The 12,630-nt window shown below is 44.7% G+C and overlaps 1 protein-coding gene across 1 annotated transcript in view; it reads left to right on the top strand.

Annotated features, from left to right (window-relative positions):
* The window catches only part of PRDM16 (PR/SET domain 16), a 516,952-nt gene that overhangs the window by 260,035 nt on the left and 244,287 nt on the right, over positions 1-12,630 (top strand). The window lies entirely within an intron of this gene.

Raw genomic sequence — 12,630 nt, 5'->3', positions numbered from 1 at the left:
ACGGGGAGTCCAAAGTTCCAATCCCCATTCAGCCATGAGATTCCCTGGGTGGCTTTGGGCCAGTTGCTTCGCTCTCATCCTAGCCTACCTCACAACACCATCGGGGCCACAGAAATCACCATCTGCCAATTACAAAAAGCAGCTTTACTGGGAACTGCCTATATTCTGCGACGAGATCTATAACAACTGACAATAAAATCCAGCCATCCCAGGTCCTTGGGAAGGACTCGATGTCTGGATAAAACAAACCAGCCAATAACACCTGCCTGACTGTGTAAACAAGAAATAATAATAATAAGTCAATTTCTATACCACCCTTCCAACAATGGCTCAGGGCGGTTTACGCAGAGAAATAATAAATAAGATAAAATGGATCCCTGTCCCCAAAGGGCTCACAATCTAAAAAAGATCCTCTCGATATGCTGTTGGATATGTACTGTTTATGTACGCAGATGTGATAGTTTTCAATGGACAGGGTTTTGTACGGAGAAAGATTCATTCCAGCTTTAGTGATGCAGCCCAGCAAGACTTTGGATTTCCCAACTGGGGAAGGCGTTCAAAACATTGCTGCTCCTGAAGCTTGATAGGAACAGTGTTCAAATGCAATTATTCCATCGCCTTCAAACAATGTCCCCCAAGTTCTGGAATCCTTACCAAGTGCCATGATTCTTCCGTCGGATCAGCAGTAGCACGTCCAGGAAGGATTTAGTGTTTCTACCCTACAGTGATGGTTCGCTGCAAATATCCACATTTCCCCATGGTTGCAGATGTTGCAAATACCCATGATGGAGAGGGGCCATAGCTCAGTGGCAGAGCATGACTTTTACAGATGGGAACTCCCTAGCAGCATCTCCAGGTAGGCCTGGGGAATGACCCCTGCCTGAAACCTTGAAGAGATGCTGCAGAAACTACTGAGCTAGATGGACTTCTAAAGGTTCTGACTTTGGGTAAGGCAGCTTCACTAGAAGGAGGAGGTCTCGTCTTCTGGTAGCAAGCATGACTTGTCCCCTTAGCTAAGCAGGGTCTGCCCTGGTTGCATTTGAATGGAATACCACATGTAAGCACTGTAAGTTATTCCCCTTATGGGATGGAGCTGCTCTGGGAAGAGCAAGAAGGTTCAAATTTCTGCCCCTGGCATCTCCAAGATAGGGCTGAGAGAGACTCCTGCCTGCAACCTTGGAGAAGACGCTGCCAGTCTGTGCAGACAATCCTGAGCTAGATAGACCAATGGTCTGACTCAGTATATGGCAGCTCCCTATGTTCCTAATCCGTAGCTCAGTGGTTGAGCATCTGCCTTCCATGTATAAGGTCCCAGGTTCAGTCCCTGGCATCTCCAGGTTCAGTCCCTGCCACCTCCAGGGAGGTCTGGGAAAGCGCCATACCTGAAACCTTGGAGAGGCTGCTGCCAGTCAGTGCAGACAATACTGAGCTAGATGGACCAAGGGCCTGACTCAGTATACAGCAGCTTCCTATGTTCCTTTAGAGGTTGCAATTCTAGACATGCATACTGGGGAATATGGCCAACAGAATTAACAATGAACATTTGTATAGCATTTTTGAGTGTTCAGAGTGTGTATTATCTTGTTGTAACTCTGTGGGACTTACTCCTAAGTAAAATCACATTGGCTCATGCTGTAAAGAGGAGATGCTTCTTACATCAGACCTTTAGTGGCATTGTAAAGTTGTGGCATTGTAAAGGTTGTGCAGTCGAGTCGATGCCGACTCCTGGCGGCCTTTCTGGGCATTTGGTTGTCTTTGGTAGAATACAGGAGGGGTTGACCATTGCCTCCTCCCGCGCAGTATGAGATGATGCCTTTCAGCATCTTTTTATATCGCTGCTGCCCGATATAGGTGTTAGTCTGGGAAACATCCCAGCAGGGATTCGAACCGGCAACCTCTTGCTCCCTAGGCAAGTTACTTCCCCACTGTGCCATTAGGTGGCTTTATGGGCATTGTACACAAGGCCATTTTAACTGTCAAGAATGCATGCCCTCCTTTTATAAGAATGCAAGCTGATGCACACAAATGCCCAGAAAGGCACACTTTGCTTATTTCTTAAGATATGGTTCCTATGTTACCTTATCTACCAGGATGCCTGAAACCACCTTTGTGAAATGAAATGAAATATCTGAATTAATAGAAAAATCCAATCAAAGTCTTTCTCTTTCCAAGGAGCTGGTGTGAACTCAAAGAGACGGCCGTATATCACCGGCCGATGTCTCTCAAATAGATAATCAATTTCCATGAAAGCATCAATAATCACAGCTTGACGTTTATTACCCTCTGGATGGTTTATCTTTGGGCTAAGGGGGACAGCAGGAGCCGTGATGGATGCTGGGCCTGTCACCAAAGACAATTAAATGGCATAAGGGTAAAGGATTTAATATTACTGAAATATATATATGAAGCAATCCAATCCATTCATAATTGAACAAGATTGTCTAAAGTATATAGGGGTATAAATATGACACGGAGCTGCTTGAATAAATGTGCGAGCAGTGATGCCAGGGGAGAAGCAGAGCAGCTCTCAAAGTCTGCCGTGCATCTGTCCTGAAGACAGAGGAGAGCTGGTCTTGTGGTAGCAAGCATGACCTGTCCCCTTAGCTAAGCAGAGTCTGCCTTGGTTGCATATGAATGGGAGACTAGAAGTGTGAGCACTGCAAGATATTCCCCGCAGCGGATGGAGCCGCTCTGGGAAGAGCAGAAGGTTCCAAGTTCCCTCCCTGGCAGCATCTCCAAGATAGGGCAGAGAGAGACTTCTGCCTGCAACCTTGGAGAAGCCACTGCCAGTCTGTGTAGACAATGCTGAGCTAGATGGACCAGTGGTCTGACTCAGTGTATGGCAGCTTCCTATGTTCCTATGTTCCTAAGACTGGGGTGGAACATCGGGACACGGGAAACTGCCTTATACTGAGTCAGATTGGTCCATCTTGCTCAGTATTTCTCAGTATCATTATAAACACAACCATGATCCTAGCCAATCAGGAAACACTCTAAGACCCAAACAGTTTATCAGCCCTTTTGCCGTATGGTCTGGTGAGAGCTTTTGTAGTTTGGTCTGTGAGAGCTGGTCTGAGGGAGGAAAGCTGGGCTTGTGGTGGCGAGCATGAATTGCCCCCTTTGCTAAGCAGGGCCTGCCCTGGTTTGCATTCGGATGGGAGGCTACATGTGAGTGCTGTAAGATGATGAGGCTGTTCTGGGAAGATCATCTGCCTGCTTGCATGCAGAAGGCCCAAGGTTACCTCCCTGGCAGCATCTCCAGATGGGGCTGAGACGGAACCTGCCTGTAACCTTAGAGAAGCCGCTGCCAGTCTGTGTTGACCAGGGATTCTCAACGTTGGGTCCCCAGATGTTATTGGACTTCAACTCCCATAATCCCCAACCCCAGTCGCCTTTGGTTGGGAATTATGGGAGCTGAAGTCCAATAACTTCTGAGGACCCAACGTTGAGAATCCCTGCTTGTAGACAATCTTGAGCTAGATGGACCAAGGGTCTGACTCCGTAGAAGGCAGCTTCCTATGTTCCTATTCTCTGAAAAATTGTCTTCAGCTTCTGATTATTTTCATGAACTTGCCCCCCCCCCCATTTTGGTTCAGCACTATTGAAGGGGCTTAGAGAAAACATTGCCTTTATATGGGTTTGCTTTCCATTGCTGCTGTCGGCAAAGATTTGGGCTATGGAGCTGGAGTGCCGCCAAATTCACAAGTACTCTATTTTGCTGTGAGTTTTATATTAGCAAGAGTTTCCTTGGTGGAGTATCCAGATTTTCTGGCCATTCAGAGAATTTGGCTGCATTCAGATAAATGATTATTTACTTTGGATGCCTTGATCCAAAAATGTACTTTAATAAGCCCTCTTCAACAGCATAAAGAAATTTCCTTTCCAGCATCTGGCGGTGTTATGAACATTTGTGGTGTCCGTGAAATATTGGTCATAGTTTTAAGACATAAACAGAAGTGCCTTTTGGCAATTCAAAGCAGAGGGAGGCATCTCTTACCATCAATGTTCCTTTTGGCATAATAAAAGGAAGCAAAGTCAGAAAGGCCTTGCAATAAATACTCAGTGTTGGACTTTCTGCAAAAGTTGCATTCAGAGAGCTTAGTAGAACCACAGACATTTTGTTGCTTTTCCAATATTGTGAGTGTCCAGACAGGGGATATTTCAGATTGGTTTATTTTGAATGAATGTGCTAGCAAGCTGAGACAACTGGACTTCAGTTAAGATTTTCAAACATTGCTTGTTTGTTAGATCAGGATGCAAATCCCTGATTGTTTTGTTTTCCCCAATGTCTGGTATTTGGATTAGAGATGTGAATGAAAATAAGATTTCAATTCATTTTGAATTTGAAACACATTTTGAAAATTCATTTCTAATTTTAATCAAATTTGAATCTGGTTCAAAAATTTGAATCAAATTCAAATAGAATTCAAATACATTTGACTCTATTTTTGTGCCTTTTTTAACCAATCAGGGGGCCTGGATAGCTTTTTAAAGGTGCCAAAGAATTAAATTTGAATCAAATTTCAAAAATTCAACTTGAATTTGAATCAAATTCCCCTTTTAACAGGTGATTAGATTCAATTCGAATCACTCCAATTCAAATCTAATCAATTCAAATTTGAATCAATGTGCAAACCCCTAATTTGGATGTTGTACTACCCCTGGAAATGGAGGTTCAATTTATAACCATCATGTGTTTCATGCAAAGAAGTACTTAATCAATTTCATAAAGGAATTAATTTCCGCTATTCAGTTAATAAATGTAGAAACCCTGCTATGTTCTCTAGCTTGGCTATCATCTTTCAAGGTTGTTGTTTTTTTTTTAAAGTCCTAAACCCATAAGGAAGCTATTTCACTCTTCTGTATTCTATTGTCACAATTTATTCTAGTATAACCTCAGTTTTTTGTTGCTGCTGTTCGAATTAGTGGTGGTTTTAATGGCTGTAGTCCACATGGAGTGTAACTTAATAAAAAAGGTGGGGCTTGAATACAAATTACATACATACATAGATACATCAGAGCCAGGGGTGTAACTATAATAGGGCAAGGGGAGACAGTTGTCTGGGGGCCCACTGCCTTGGGGGGACCCCAGAGGCAAGTCACATGACTTGCACCTGCCCGGGCTTCCTTCAGTTGTATTCATCCTCCGAAATTGATGTGAGTGTTAAGACCTGGAGCTACCAGAACAGCATGTCTTTCTCTAGTACCATTAAATGACTTGCATCGTCCACAATTGACAAAACCTTAAAAAATAATAATTTAGGATGATGTTCTGTTGTGGCACATAGGATAGATAGATAGATAGATAGATAGATAGATAGATAGATAGATAGATAGATAGATAGATTTTCCTATGCTTTTTGTTACCACTATTCAGCCTCATTTAAGATTTCTTTACTTCATGAGCTGAGCTTTGGGGGGGGGAGGCATTTTAAAATCTTGTCTCTGGGCCCACTCCAACCTTGCTACGCCCCTGATCAGAGCGGCACTTGGAATCAAGACAGGGGAAGTAAACTTTCCAGGTGGTAAAACAGATCTCAGGGTATTTTCAAAGGAGAGAGAGAAGAAAACTTTCAAGGATATTGATTTTAAGCAAAGTTACAGACAGGTGGAGGAATTATTAGCCCATTTCACACCGGCCAGTAGGATCTTGTACACGGCTCAGCCTCATTCTCTTGGGCTGGATTTGGGTCACTTGGTTGTGATTATGCCTCGCTGAGCTCAGCAGGGAAAGCGGGTCAAAGAATGTGGCACCTGTGTGGTATATTTGGTGGATCCATTCCTCGATCCAGGCCAGCTTTTGAATGGTGCTTCAGTTACTTTTAGTCCCATCCTGGAGTAGAGGTGGGGCTAACAACACAGCCAGCAGCAAGAGTACAGACAGCAGTCTGCATTTGCCTCCCCGTAAACAATACCTACTTTCATTAAACCATTAATATTCCTGATTCTACTCCACTGCCTTGTTCTTGCATGCCCCAACCCGTTCATCTGGATCCTACAGCACGGTGTCCTGAAATTCACTCTTCAAGCAGAGGCTCCCTTCAAGGAAAAGAAGACAGGCTGAAGTGTGAAGCAGGTTGCAGTCTATATAATTTGCTCTTGCTTCTGGTTCTCCTGATTCTGAAAATGTCTCTTCTGCGATGGATTGATAAACTGGTTATATTAGCAGTCCTTCCTTCTGCTCCAGGGAAGCTGGAGCCAGTGTGGTATCGTGGTTAGAGTGCTGGACTATAGGGATGTGCGAACTGGTTCGAATCTGAACCAGGGTGGTTTGGAGGTTCGAATTCGAACCGAACCAGCCATCAGGTTCGGGCTACAGGTTCTAATCCAAACCGAACCAGGGGGTGGTTCAAACAAAACCAAAACTGAACCACCCCCTCTCTCTAAATAATTTCTGTCTCTCTGAACTGTTACTATTCCTGATTCAACTTCACTGTTTTGTCCTTGCCGACCACAACTCTTGCCTCTGGATTCTACCGTGTGAACCAGTGTGATTCTGCATCATGTGGTTATAAACAGCATCTTGATTATACTATGGTAGCAGACATAAATTATCCCCTTTGCAAAGTAGGGTCCACTCTGGTTTGCATTTGAATGGGAGACTCCATGTGCGAGCACCATCAGACTTTCCCCTTAGGGGATGGATCCGCTTCGGGAAGAACACCTGCATGTTTCCATGTGGGAGGCTCCAAGTTCCCTCCCTGGCAGCATCTGAGAGAGACTCCTGCCTGCAACCTTGGAGGAGGCATGCCAGTCTTTGTGTAGACAATTCTGAGCTAGATGGACCAAGGGTCCGACTCGGTAGAAGGCAGCATCCTATGTTTCTATGGTATCTTAAAGATCAGGACTAACTGCAATGTGTGTGTGTGTGTGTGTGTGTGTGTGTGTGTGTGTGCGTGTGTGTGTGTGTGTGTGTGTTTTAAACAACTCCAAGCGGATCCCTACCCATGGAAGGCCTTGCCATCCCATGGAAGGCAAATGGAACCCGAGTACAGCCTGGTCTCTTGGAATTCCTATCTTGGTTTGGGGGGAAGCCACAGAACTGCCACCCACTCTCCATCGTCTGGCAGATGAAATGAAATATTGGGGCTTTCCAAACATAATATTATCATTCCAAGCATAATATTATCAAATTGTGCTCGAGATTGTTTCAGCAGCTTAGAAAAGTGAACTCACCTGGCACCCCCGATCTGTTCCAATAAAACAACATTCTGCACTTTTTAAAATAGGAAAGTGATTAAACGCTTATGACGAATGTTAATCCACAGCATTGTTGTGTTAACCTTTCTCCGGTGTGAATATCAATGGCCCGCTATTGCTTCAGAAGAAAGGAAGAAATGGGGGTTGGTTTAATTCCCCCCATTGTTTCCCCCGTACGAAACCATTACCCACAGGAACCATCTCTCCTGCTTTTTTCCCCTTCCTTTTTTTGGGCATCCTGTTTTTGAGTTGCAAACCCTTTTTAACCATGTGGTGGCGAAACAATGCCGCCATTTGCCTCTAGAACAAATTGCACCCAAAATTAGACAGATTGTGGTAGGTGGGGGTGTGTGTAATGTAAATAACTTCACCTAAGCCTTTAATAATTTTGATTTTTCAAATGGGATTACGGCTGCAATTCTAAGCCTGATTCCACGCAGCCTTACCAGGAAGTAAGCCGTCCTGCGTTCGCTCGGGCTTATCCCCACTCGAGTCGGAATTGAGTATAGAGCCAGAACTGCACTGTAAGAGACACAAAGAGGCATTTTAGTCATAATAAGTATCAAGTACGGATCTTCTCTTTTTCCCCCTTCACCTTGCTGGGATGTCTCAACATGACAGACGCTGAGAACCTCTCAGGATGCAACTCTGCTTCCTTCTCTAACATTAATGGGGGTCATTTTTCTCAGTCTCTCACACGGGCGGACTTAGACCTTGTCATGTTAAAGTGACAGTTGGCTCAGGGGCTGGTGGGTATCAAACTGACATATCCCATCCTTTCTGTCAGGGTACCAGGCAGGGTTATGTTCCCAGACAGTGAAGGAAAAATAACCCACCTCCCTCTGGACACCAACAGCATTTAAAAGGCTGCTGTTCTGTGTGTGTGGGTTTCCGTCTCTTTGCCAGTTAGGCAGCTGACTTCTGAGGCAGGATCAGAGAGCCCCTTCTCCATAACACTGGGAAACAGTGGCGCAGGGACAGAGACTTATGCCAAATCAGACCCTTGGCCCATCTAACTCAATATTGCCTGCACAGATTGGCAGCAGCTTCTCCAAAGTTGCAGGCAGGAGTCTCTCTCAACCCTATCTTGGAGATGCTGCCAGGGAGGGAACTTGGAGCATTATATCCTGAAACCGTCCAGAGTAAGGGAAGCTAGAAAACAGCCTTTGCACCTAAGGGCTGTGGAAATACTTCAGATATCTTTGTAGGGATGGGAGGTTCCCAGTTCCCTCCCTGGCAGCATCTCCAAGATAGGGCTGAGAGAGACTCCTGCCTGCAACCTTGGAGAAGCCACTGCCAGTCAGGGTAGACAATGCTGAACTAGATGGACCAAGGGTCTGACTCAGTATATGGCAGCTTCCTATGTTCCGAATGGCCCAAATTCAAGTTGAACGAGAGTGTGAGGAGGCCCATGGAGAAATTTCCCTCGTCACTACGCTAGTATTTTGAGGGCTCACCAGTGTTTTTCCGAAGGAGGAAACTGTGCATTTATGACTTCCTCCAAAAGAGAGTCTGAGATTCAAAGAGAATGTTGCATTGCTCCCAAGGAGAAAGAGAGGGTTTTCTCAGATGGTTTATTCACATGGGGAAGAGGTCTTGTGGTAGGAAGCATGAGTTGTCCCCCTTGCTAAGCAAGGTCTGCCTTGGTTTGCATTGGGATGGGAGATTGCATGTAAATGCTGTAAGATATTCCCCTTAGGGGATAGGGCCATAGCTCAGTGATAGAGCAACTGCTTATCATGCTGAAGGTCCTAAGTTCAGTTCCTTCAGTCCAGGTAGGGCTGGGAAAGACTCTGGCCTGCATCCTTGGAGAGATGCTGCCAGCCAGAGTAGACCAGGGCTGCTTAGCTTCGGCCCTCCTGCAGATGTTGGTCTACAACTCCCATAATCCCTGGCTATTGGCCACTGTGGCTGGGGATGATGGGAGTTGCAGTCCAAAAACAGCTGGGCGGCCTAAGTTGAGCAGGCCTGGTGCAGACAGTACTGAGCTAGACAGACCAAGGGTGTGACTCAGTTTGGGAGTTTCAGATCTTCTCCAGGAGCATCTGCAGCTCAGTGGAAGAGCATCTGCTTTGCATGCAGAAGGTCCCCGGTTCAATCCCTGGCAGCATCTCCAGGTAGGGCTGGGAAAGGTTCCTGCCTGCAATCTTGGTCTGGTCTGTATCATTTGAGGGGGCCCATGGAAGGCAGTTTTCCAAGGGCCCCAGAACCCAGAGCCAGATCTGACTCCAAGTGCCATACAGTGATTAGTCAACAGCCCTGCTGGATCGGGCCCAAGGAGGCCCATCTAGTCCAGCATCCTGTTTCACACAGTGGCCCACCAGATGCCTCCAAGAAGACCACAGGCAGGAGTTGAAAGGGGCATGCCCTCCCTCCTGCTGTTGCTCCCCTGCAACTGGTACTCAGAGGCATCCTGCCTTGGAGGCTGGAGGTGGCCCTCCAACTAGTAGCGGTTGATAGCCCTTTCCTCCATGAAATGGGAGCCTGTATGTCAGCATTGTCACTGCAGAAGATATTTCAGCAGTTCTCATTTACTTATGATTATGAAGGATCATCTCATCAATATCCAAACCAGAGGAGGTGGCCATTCCTTTTTGTCACTTTGTCAATACAGAGGTCAGTTGGAGAGCTAAAGAGGCTTTCATGAAACAAGCAGATGGATCATATATATACACAAGTAAAATCGGCCCACCTAATTTATGGCTTGCTTTGCTTTATTACATTGTGCTTCTGATTCCAAACGTTAAGAAGCAGCTTCCTCTCCCCCAACTCTCCCAAAAATATAATTTTCATTTTGCCTGAGGATGGCGATGATGATGATTAATATTTATTTATTTATTTGAAAATGCAAAAGTGTAAATAATAATAATAATAATAATAATAATAATAATAATGATGATGATGATAAATAAATAAACAATATTCTGCAACGATATCTATAATAATAACAGCAACAATACTGATAATAAAATTCAGCCATCCCAGGTCCTTGGGAAGGACTCGATGTCTGGATAAAACAAACCAGTAAATGACACCTGTCTGACTGTGTAAACAACAACAACAACAATAATAAATATTTAGAGTTACATCTCACCATATCCCGGTAGTAATTGGCCCCCTAGGTGCAATTCCAAAACAACCTGAAGAGCACCTCAACACCATCGGGGCCACAGAAATCACCATCAGTCAATTACAAAAAGCAGCTTTACTGGGAACAGCCTATATTTTGCAACAATAGCGATAATAACAACAACATTGATAACAAAATCCAGCCATCCCAGGTCCTTGGGAAGGACTCAATGTCTGGATAAAACAAACCAGTCAATAACACCTGTCTGGCTGTGTAAACAAGAAATAGTTAATATTTATTATTTATTTGAAAATACAAAAGTGTATTATTTTGTGCAAGGCTACAGCTGAGCACAGATTCGGCTGAACACAAATACAGCAGCACACTTCCTATTTGTATCCTGGATTTGGGAGCTGTTGTATCCTATCCAGTACTCTTTTGTATTTAGTTTCGACATTTGTCGCAGTGGGGATCCTGTAGCGGGGGGCAAGGGGTCAGAAAGAAAAAGCGAGGGGAAGTAGAAGTAGAAAATGGAGTTGATGTTGAATAAACCTTCAGTTAAATCTACCTAAGATTCCTTTGTGTGTACGAGGGAAGCAGCTAGTAAGCGCCTCCTGTACCTGGATTCTCTTTTTCTTCCTAAAAAGAATGCTGTAATCCCAAAGCCTGTTTCACACATTATGTCCAGCGCTGTTTATAACAAGCATATAGTGTGTGCACTTGGGAGGAGAGCTGGTCTTGTGGTAGCAAGCATGAATTGTCCCCCTTTGCTAAGCAGGGTCTACCCTGGTTTGCATTTGAATGGGAGACAAACTGTGAGCACTGGAAGATATTCCCCTTAGGGGGTGTGGCTGTTCTGGGAAGAGCACCTGCCTGCTTGCATGCAGAAGGCTCCAAGTTCCTCTCCCTGGCAGCATCTCCAAGTTAGGGCTGAGAGAGAGATTCCTGCCTGCAACCTGGGAGAAGCCGCTGCCAGTCTGTGTAGACAATCCTGGGCTGTTTGGACTAATGGCCTGACGCTATAGAAGAAGGCAGCTTCTTATGTTGCTAGGTACAGTTATTCATGCATTGTGCTGAATGCAAGCACAACAGTACATTTGCACCATGCATTTGTGGGGTTGACTTTTAAGACAAACACAGGGGCATCCATTCACACAAAAACATGTACAGACTTCTGTATACTAGTACTACATAATGTCTGAATGGGTCTCTCTCTCTCTCTCTCTCTCTCTCTCTCACACACACACACACACACACACACACACACACACACACTTACACTTGAATGCCTTCCCTTTTTAAATGATCGTTTAAACATACTGTTTTGGGAGGGTTTTTTAATATAAAGTATAAACTTAAGTGAATGAATCTGAATTCCCAGCTGGAGGACAAATTTCTAAATGAATTAAATATTATAATAATTGTGTATGTATAAATATATATAACTGTGTCTGTGTGTGCGCGCACTCCTACCCAATTCTAGTAATTCTGGTACCCAATTCTAGTAATTCATTGCACTATAAAAGGTGACTCAATCTGTATTTGCAAACATGGGAATGTATGCCCATGAGCTCGCAAACTATCGTTCCCCTCTTGGCTTTCCCCACTAACTTTTCGGCGCACTTCGTCAGCTTTCAACCACGGGACTTTCTGAGGCCGATAAGAATTGCCATCTCAAATCAAACAGGCCCTGAAGACTGGGAGATTGTGTTCAACATCCTCCTATCACCAGCCTCTGATTACCTGGCAAGGGAAACGTGCCATTCAGTGGTAATCTGTACCTTGTCTTCTGTTTGTCTTGGCCAAGAGTCTTAAGTCCTCTGCATATTGAACTTCTTACCAATGATCCCATTTAGACGATGTGTTTAACTTCCAGATATTTGTCCCAAGATGGGATCACAGAAGTCAAGGGAGAGGTTATTTACTTCTTTTTAAAGAGCCTGGCGGTTTGATATCCCACGTTGCAGGTTCATAATAGGCATGTCCTCTCTTGCAACAGTGTTCTTCCTCATTCTTACAATTTGGCATTAATTGCTTTTTCGACAACACGACTTTGACTGATGGCTGTAAGACTGTGCTAAGGCCAGGGATTCTCAAACCAACGGTGGCTGGGGCCAAGGGATCTGTAGTCCATCCACGTTTGGTGACCCAGGTTTGAGTCCCCTTGGACTACAGGGTTGTCTGAGGGGAAGAGGACCTCCCCGCTTTAGCGCCTTTCCATTCCAGATGAAGGCTTGCCCATCGTGCACTACCCTATCAATCAATCAATCAATCAATCAATCAATCAATCAATCAATTAATTTATTACATCCATAGGCCATACAGAGAACATACAAAGATTACAACAAGATTAAAAACAC

This window comes from Hemicordylus capensis, chromosome 16 (assembly GCF_027244095.1).
Source record: "Hemicordylus capensis ecotype Gifberg chromosome 16, rHemCap1.1.pri, whole genome shotgun sequence".
Lineage (NCBI taxonomy): Eukaryota > Metazoa > Chordata > Lepidosauria > Squamata > Cordylidae > Hemicordylus > Hemicordylus capensis.
Note: the sequence above shows the minus strand (reverse complement) of the source record. Positions and strands in the feature narration are given on the sequence as shown.